Source organism: Myotis davidii, unplaced genomic scaffold (genome assembly GCF_000327345.1).
Source record: "Myotis davidii unplaced genomic scaffold, ASM32734v1 scaffold187, whole genome shotgun sequence".
NCBI lineage: Eukaryota > Metazoa > Chordata > Mammalia > Chiroptera > Vespertilionidae > Myotis > Myotis davidii.
Genome location: NW_006383018.1, coordinates 6950813 through 6959872, shown reverse-complemented (window position 1 = coordinate 6959872; position 9060 = coordinate 6950813). Strand labels below are relative to the sequence as shown.

The 9060-nt window shown below is 38.7% G+C and overlaps 1 long non-coding RNA gene across 1 annotated transcript in view; it reads right to left on the bottom strand.

Moving 5' to 3' along the window:
• Positions 1-3220: 3220 nt before the first annotated feature.
• LOC102752937 overlaps positions 3221-9060 on the bottom strand; it is a 27552-nt gene continuing 21712 nt past the window's right edge. Inside the window, exons 2-3 of the long non-coding RNA XR_436504.2 lie at positions 7758-7890; positions 3221-3506 (exon numbers count right to left, since the gene is read on the bottom strand). This is a non-coding gene — a long non-coding RNA (uncharacterized LOC102752937). The remainder of the gene's footprint in view (positions 3507-7757; positions 7891-9060) is intronic.

Sequence of the window (9060 nt, the reverse complement as noted above, 5' to 3'; positions counted from 1 at the left end):
CTGTAATGAACTGTTGGTATTTTTAAGATAAAATATCTTCAGGACTCATGGATAAGTTGGGTTATCTGTACAAATCTTTGACACCTGACCATACTACTCCACATATGGCATATGCATGGTCTCTGATAGTGATTTGGAGTACCTACATGAGTGCTAATAGTTATCACAATGTCCTGGCCAACTGGGCTTCCAATAAAATCAATTATGCCATTGGTTTAAAGGACATATGTACATGTAAAAGTCATTAATACACATTGGAGGGATCTAAACATCTTTAAAAGACCATTTAGGCTTGTCTCATTGGCATCTTGGATTCATACAACTCTTGAAGAGAAACAGGGAAACCTTCATTGTGTAGCAGGTTAATTTGAGGGAAGATGGGTATAAAGTATGATATGTCAGAATTATAGAATATTGGAATCTACTGTATAGTAAATATTTACACAAGCAGGAACCAATAATATGCGGCCAAGTCCTCATTAATGGGTCTGCTTTAAGGAGTAGGCTAGGATTCTTTGCAATCATTTCATTAATCCTCAGGAACAGTTATTACTGGAGTGTTTGAAAGCAGTTTGTTTTCTTAAGATTAATCACCCCCTGCAAAGCTTATTTAATTAGATTTGTAAACTCTTTTTCTTCTATGAAAGAAAAAGTTAAACTAATTTCTCATCTTGGAATTATCAAGTGTTTCAAAGGCACAAGGTCCAAATTTAACTAGATTTTCCTGGAATAACTTAATAAATATATGAATTAAGTGATAATGATGATTCCGACTGTTCTGCTCTTGTAAACCATAACTGTTGTTTATAATCTCTCCATTAGCCCCCTTGAAAATAAAGTGAAACAATACAAAATTTATGAAGAAAAAAAAGAAATTCCACTTCATTGTGAGAACAATAGACTTTCCATTGATGATTAAGGAATATTACTCTCTTCAAAGTAAACAATGAAGAAATTTTCATTTGGTTGCTGGTTCAGAGCATGGGCCTCACAGAAGTTGCAAGAAAAGCTTGGGGGGAAATTCATGTCTATTTTCTTGCACCTGGCAGGGAAATCCTATGCCATCAGAGACAGTTCTGCTCAAAACCCAACACAGCCCTAGCCCCACACTTATACAGTCCCAGGAGGCAGTTCAGTTACCTATTCAGACAAAGGAGATCAAGGAAAGGGAAGGAATGAAGAGATAGGAATTTGTATTTTGCCCCAGGCATAAGATAGTGTGGGTGGTTTATGGGATCCTAAGATTAGAAAATGGTAACTAGTAAGAGAAATGATAAGGTTTGCCATGCAAATGAATCTTTCTATTTGTGCCACTTCTTTTTATTTTTCCAATTATTTATTTATTTAATTTTTAAAAAATATTTTATTGATTTTTTTACAGAGAGGAAGGGAGAGAGATAGAGAGTTAGAAACATCTATGAGAGAGAAACATCGATCAGCTGCCTCCTGCACATCCCCTACTGAAGATGTGCCCGCAACCCAGGTACATGCCCTTGACCGGAATCGAACCTGGGACCTTTCAGTCCACAGGCCGACACTCTATCCACTGAGCCAAACCTATTTTGGCTTTCCAATTATTTATTAATGATTTTATAATTTTATTTTCTTAACCTTACTTTTATTGTTGAAACTATTACAGATGTCCCCATTCCTTCCCACTCCCCCTTTGCCCACCTCCACCCTGCCCTCTGGCCATCACCACACTGTTTTCTGTGTTTATGGGATACATGTATATGTTCTCTGGCTCATCCATTCACCTTCTTTCATTCAGTGCCCCCTTCCCTCTCCCCTCTGATAGCTGTCAGTCTGTTCCATAGACTGTATCCATGTCTCTGTTTCTATTTTGTTCATTAGTTTATTTTGTTCACTAGATTCCACATATAAGTGAGATTATATGGTATTTGTCTTTCTCTAACTGTATTTCTGCCACTGCTTTTGTGGCACTTCCTATTTATTAATGCTTCATATCTTTTCATGAAAATTTGAGGTGACTTTAATAACTGACATATAAAAAAATATTTTACTCCTCCCATCTCACTCAAGCTATGGAGTCACTCATAGGACACTGACCAAGTAATTTCTGCCAACGGAACGAATCCTTCAACTGGCATTATGATGAGCACATCGACATGCATAAAAAAAACCTTGACTTGTTTTTTCCATGTGGATAACATGGACCCAGAAAAAGACAGCCTTCTCTCCTCCCTCCAAATATCAAATCAGTTTTTTCCACATAAATATGGCCTAACTGGTCCATCTATCAACCATATTTAAAAGACATTCAAAGAAGAGGCTACAACTTCTCTTGGAAGTCTATTCCTTGTGGTTGCTCAAAGGATAGTGTGAAAACTTTTTATTGTTTCAGATGGGACCTCCCAAGCCTGACTGGGAATTTTTATGCCTGAGTGCCTAAAATATTCCAAGAAAATATGGTTCAAACCACCACATCTTCTTGTTTTCAGGTTTAAGCCCTATAAAACCAGCACATTTTGTATGGTTTCCACCCCAAACCATAAGTTGGCATGAGATCCCACTAGATGCTCTGCTCAGGTTTGAGTGAAATGTTCACCAACCTTGACAACACTTTTGCCCGACTTGTCACTAACTTGGATGCGGGTGAAACAGCTGAGTTCTCAGCAACAGTTTCTTCATTCGGATCCCTTTTTTGACCTCCTGCACCCCAAGTTGCAGACACGTAGTCATTGCCTTGTACTGGGTCACTCATTGTTATTTCCTCTGTGACTTTCTTCTATTGATTGCCTTATCTTGGAAATTTCTCTTTTTTTTTTTCCTTTTCAAAACTCACCTCTTCTGTGTATTTCCCCCTCACATTGTACACTTTGAAGATAAATCAGTTTTGCAAAGGATTTAAAAATTTTTACAGAATGCATAGGGCTCTAGATTGTAAGTTCCATATGGGGAGGTGTAGTCTCTTGATGACCGTTTAGACTCGCAGCGGTTCTCAACCTGTGGGTCACAACCCCTTTGGCGGTCCAACAACCCTTTCACAGGGGTCACCTAAGACTACCCTGCATATCATATATTTACATTATGATTCATAACAGTAGCAACATTACAGTTATGAAGTAGCAACGAAAATAATTTTATGGGTGGGTCACAACATGAGGAACTGTATTTAATGGGCCAGAAGGTTGAGAACCACTGGAGAGTTATTGGATCAAATACAAGATTTTTATTAGCTAAATTTGGCAACCCTAGGAACATTGTATCTCTGTCTTCCAGAAACCCCTACCCAGCAGGTGCTCAGTAAATATTGGTTGCCTGAATGACTAAAGGAAAGAGGATGTATATCTTGGAATTTTAATTCTCTCTAAATTATATCACATAAGAAGCTGGCTTACCCTGTTGGCCTGGACCCATTTCATAAGATCTCAGGTCTCTGAGTTCTTGATGGAGATTGAGGTAGGCATGGTCCTTGACTGTCCTCATTTTGCTTTTTTGTGTGACCATTGTTCTAGAAGGATATCCTTGTTTCTTTAAGAAGCCTGTGGGATAAAAAGGACAAGGAAAGGAGCACCTGCTGTTAGGTCATAGTTCACTAAGGGGAGAGTAATCCTGACAATTGGGTTGGGAGGCCTTGAGAGAGGCAGGAAGCTGATAGCTTCCTGATGTCATTCTTTCCCCACCAGAAGCTGGAGCTCCCTTAATAACCACAAATATACAAATAGGAGCCTCCAGGGAGTGCCTGGGTGCTGGGAGGGGAAGTAATAATAGCAGTTTGGGTTGACTAGAATCTTTTATAAATAGTCCTAATGCCCCCAAAGTCATTATCATGAGAATTCTTAAGGCCTCTGTGGAAGGGTAAAACTGTCTCAACATGTTTATTTTATCATTATGTTAAATTATCAATTACATTTATTATTGAAATTCCTATAAAATCATAAGGGTGCTTTTACTTTAAGAGCTAAGGGCCATGAGACACAAAGGCAGTGTTGACTTTGTCTTCATTTCTTGCATCTACCATTTTCTTCAGAAAGTCTCGAGGACTTTCCCAGGACTTTGTACTCAGTACTTCTCCTTGGTGTCCATCAGTCAGTATCTCTCCTAAACTGTGACTTGGAAAGTTAAGAACTCATGAGTTAAGTGCTTACATTTCAGGGATTTCCTGGGTATATCAGATATTAGTATGTGACCTGTTTATTTAGAGCTCTGATTAAAGTTTATGGAAGCTCTATTTCATGTATGCCTGCTTCTGAAAGACAAGGAAATGCTTTAAGCTTGAGAGAAATCAACTCTGAGCCGGATAGAATGAGCCCAGAATTCACATTCCTACCTACACACTCCCTTCTGTTCTGTTTCCTGAGTGGATTATCTCTGAGGCTTGTTTATCTGATTTCTAGAATCTACTTCTGTCCTCAGGCACATTGACAGATAGAGGAAAACTACATGCTATCTGCCTAGTTACTGAATTCTGTTCTAACAAAATATGGTCAAAATCCCATTCAGCAAAAGTGTCCTCAAAGGTGTAGAATTTTGGTTTTCTATACTTGATGGTTAAAATATGTGATTTTGGAGTCAGATCTATTTGCAATGGGATCCTGGATCTGTCTCTTTAATAGCCTGAATCAAGTTGCTGTACTGTTCTAAACTCTAGTTTTCTAGTATATAAAGGGTGATAATTATAGTACCTACTGCATAGGGTTGCTAGCCCATACATAATAAGTGCTCAACAAATGACAACCATCGTTGTTCAAAGTCTGGGACAGAAGATTTTCTTTTCAAACAGATTCTCAGAATGTTTCTGTTAAATAAACACACTGTGTGGCCCAGATTGTGCTTGTGGGCCATAATGGAAACTGTGGCAGTAATGTCCCTGCACCTGGCTGGCCACATTCCTGGCCTCTCCCCTGAATGTCCAGCTTCTGGTTTAACTGGAAGTTGGGAGGCAGGGTCAGGACACTCTTGTGCCCTATGACCTAGCCAAGACTAGAGCCTCATGATAAGGTGGGTGAGGCCTCCCTGATGCCAACCCAATTGTCTGACATTCCCAGCTGCTTCTCCTACCCAACTTTCCGGGGGTTGTTTTAGGGACAGTGCATTCCCAGCACTGTAAAGGTGGTGGCTGAGCCACTGCCTGGGGCTCTGCTGAGTTTCTGGTCCTGCCTCCAAACTTCCAGTGCTCTACTGGCTCAACCAGAAGTTCAGGTGTTGGGGTGGCCCAGTGGTGTGTGTTTGGCCTGGGAGGATGGGTGGGGTGCAGTGGAAAGCACTTGAGCAATGAATCTAGAGGCCCTGGGGAAGGTACTTTTTTTTGCTAAGTGGAATTTTACCTTATGCCCCCTAACTTCTATGTATTCTGAGCTTCCAAAAAGTTCAGTCCCACCAGGTATATAAAGGCCATTGCAAATGGGTTGTAGAAAGGGGTCAGAGGAAGAAGAAAATTGAGATGGGTTGCTCCCTTTAACAGTGTCTCTTAGCACCTCTCCAGCATTATTTCCTCTGAGCATTGTTTTCCTTTGAGTCTTTTTAGAAAGTCTTCAGTTTCTGGCCACCCACAGAAATAGAAGCTAAAAAAAAAAAAAAGGTTGAGGGTGCCTCAACATTCTTGTTTTTTCATCTTTGTTCATCCTTTCAATCCTATCATCCATACATATTTTTATTATTATTACTTTTTTTTTGCTATTCTTCTTTCTTAGAGCATAGGAAAAGGGAGCTTTTAAATTAATACTCAAAACATGGAAAAAGATAACTTTAACTTTAGAAGAAAACAAGCCAGAGGGAAAGCTGGCTAGTAGAGTAAGGAAGATGAAAAGGAAAAGGAGGAAGAGTGAGCTTCTGAATCCCAAATTAATAATAAGAAACGGTCCTAAGTTAATATGGACCAGGCAAGGCCTCTTACCTTATTTAAATTTCAGAAAGGAATATGATGAAATTTGATAAAATTGGAAAGGAAAACCCCCCACAAGGGGAGCAATGATACTGAACAGTTCAAAGTGTTGAGAAAATCCTGGCCATGTGCCTGTGATGACCTATCCAGTTAGATCAAAAGGATTTGGAATTATCTCCTAGTATTGGTCATTTCATTTTGTGACAGTTGTGATATATTTTATACGTGAGGTTAGAATTGTAACTATGGGCTTGCTATAATAGGCTTTCTTTTGTATTGAGCATAAATTTAGTTCTTATTTATTTATTTATTTATTTAATTTTAGTATATTGAAAACATCCTCCAATTCTGGTAGAGTCAGAGCAAAATAAAAAAGATGATTTTCCTACTTAAGGAAGCTATAAATTATGAAAAAAATCAAGTAACTTAATTTGGGGTGGTGGTGAAAATAGGAAGGGGAGGGGGTCTGAGGATCTAACGTGTAACATGGTGACTACAGTTGATAACACTGTATTGTATAATTGAAATTTGCTGAGAGAGTAGAACTTAAATGTTCTCAACAAGAACCCTCCCCCACAAGAAACAAATGATAAATATGTGAGGTGATGGATGTGTTAATGAACTAAATCGGGGAAATCCTTTCCCAGTATAGATGTGTATCAAATTGTCATGATGTACACTTTAAATAATTTACAATTTTATATGTTAATTATACATCAATAAAGCTGGGAAAAACTACTAAGAAGAGCAAATGTTTTCCTTTCCCAGGATTGAATTCTGTATATGGAGTTGTATAAAAACATTCTAAATGCCATTGCCATGGTAGAGGAGCATGCTTGGAAAGAATCCTAGGTGTCCCATTTCTCCAGAGGAGGGGCACTTCACCAGGGAGGGGGCACATTTTTCTCTGTGCCTCCTGTGCTAGTTAGCTGGCACACTTCGTGTTTCTCAATCTAAACCAAACCGTAGTGGAGAATAGCAAAGTATTCTGAGGAAAAGTTACTTATTCATTTGCCTATTTTCACATACAATTGTCTTGGTGGTAATCTGGTTTAGAAACCTATTCCCAGAATATTCTATTTTTTTCTAAAAGTTTTTTTTTTTTTTTTTTGCTGTTGTTGAGTGTTTATGATGTGTTAGGACTTTAAATACCCCAGGTGCTCAGTACTCCTCCCAGGTGACATCACAGTGCTTGCGCAGCCCAGTGATGGGGGAGTCCTGATGGCAGTGCACAGTATTGAGCCCATTGCCAGGGTTCAATCCATCTTAAACAATAGCAGCAGCAGCTGTGAGAGGGATCCAAAGACCAATTTGTTGGAATAAAGCAAAACAGGGCTTTGCCATATGGGAGATATATCTCAGATGGGTTTATTAGATGTAGGATGATTTTCCTTGTAGCCTAAGGGCTTTCTGGAGGGGATCTGAAATCTTTTCACTATGTGCACATCATTGCCAGATGTGGATATAGTGAAGTAACCACCTCATCCTGTGTGTGTGTGTGTGTGTGTGTGTGTGTGTCTGTGTGTGTCTGTGTACATGCATATGTTCATGGGTAAAAATGGCAAATTCTGGCTCGTACCTAGTTTCAGTTTATCTCACTCTCACTTTCTAATGCAAAAATTTCTTCATGGACCTTTTAAATATGCAGTAGGACTTTCTCCCCACCCCCATATGAATAAATTATGGGTGATATTAAGTCCACCAATATGTAGAACCAGAGGCAGTAAAATAATGATAGAACATGGTTATTTCATGGAGGACCCTGCCAGTATTCTAATAGTAGGATGTAATGGACTGCTCCACCAAAACTTAAAAATTAATAATGATTACTAATCCCATTAATCAGAATTTGTCATGTGAACAGATCAGGGATCTGTTGCATTAAGCTGTCATGTGGTTGCAATCATACCTTTTTAACTGCCATCAGAGGTAACTGTCAGCAACACCACATCTTCTCTTCAGTCTATTCTGCTTTCAGGTCCCTGGGGTTCCATCCTGAGTTCGGGGCGATTTGAACGATACGCTAATGACCTGCTGATTGTCTGCACAAAAGCAAAATCACACACTGTTCAGGCAACACAGTGATTCCACACAAAAGCAAAGGACTGTCTGGTGTCAAAATAATACCATGCTCTAACTTTGATAAAGATTTTTTTAACTGACTACAAGGTACTAGTTGGTGCTAATATGTGTGGCAGAAATAATGTTTATTCAAATAGCTAACAGGTTAGCAGCAGGGAAATTTCAGGAATATGTGTGTGTGTGTGTGTATGTGTGTGTGTGTGTGAAGGATGCTGTTAGATAACTGTTTCTGTTCATATTTTTGGTTCTAATTTTCAAAGGTATAGAAAATACAAACATATTTGTTTCAATTGGATATTTACTCATGTTGGTGATTACTAAGATACACTTTATTTTTATTTTATTTAAAAAAATCACATTTTTGACTTCAGAGAGGAAGGTAGAGAGAAATAGAAACATCAATGATGAGAGAGAATCATTGATCAGTTGCCTTCTGCACATCCCTCATCTGGGATTGGGCCCGTAACCCGGCATATGGCCTAACCAGGAATTGAACTATGATCTCCTAGTCCATAGGTCGATGCTTAACCACTGATCCACGCCAGCTAGGCCTTAAGATAGACTTTATTTTATTTTATTTTCTAGTGATAAGCACCTTTTTATTTTTAATTTTTAAAAAATAAGTCTTTATTGTTCAGATTATTACAGTTGTTCTTCTTTTTTCTCTCCATAGCTCCCCTCCACCCAGTTCCCACCCCACCCCATGCACTTACCCACCCCCATTGTCTTCATTCATAGGTGTTCTATTTTTGTCCAGTCTATTCCCGCCCCTCCACACCCCTTCCCCAGAGAATTGTCAGTCCACTCCCTTTCTATGCCCCTGATTCTATTATATTCACCAGTTTATTCTGATGATCAGATTTTTTATTAACTTGATTTTTAGATTCACTTGTTGAGAGATATGTATTTGTTGTCACTTCGTTGTTCTTAATTTTTATCTTTACCTTTTTCTTCTTCCTCTTCTTAAAGAATACCCTTCAGCAGCATTTCATGTAATATGGTTTAGAGGTGATGAACTTCTTTAGCTTTTTCTTATCTGTGAAGCTCTTTATCTGACCCTCAATTCTAAATGATAGCTTTGCTGAGTAGAGTAATCTTGGTTGTAGGTCCTTGCTTTTCATCACTTTCAA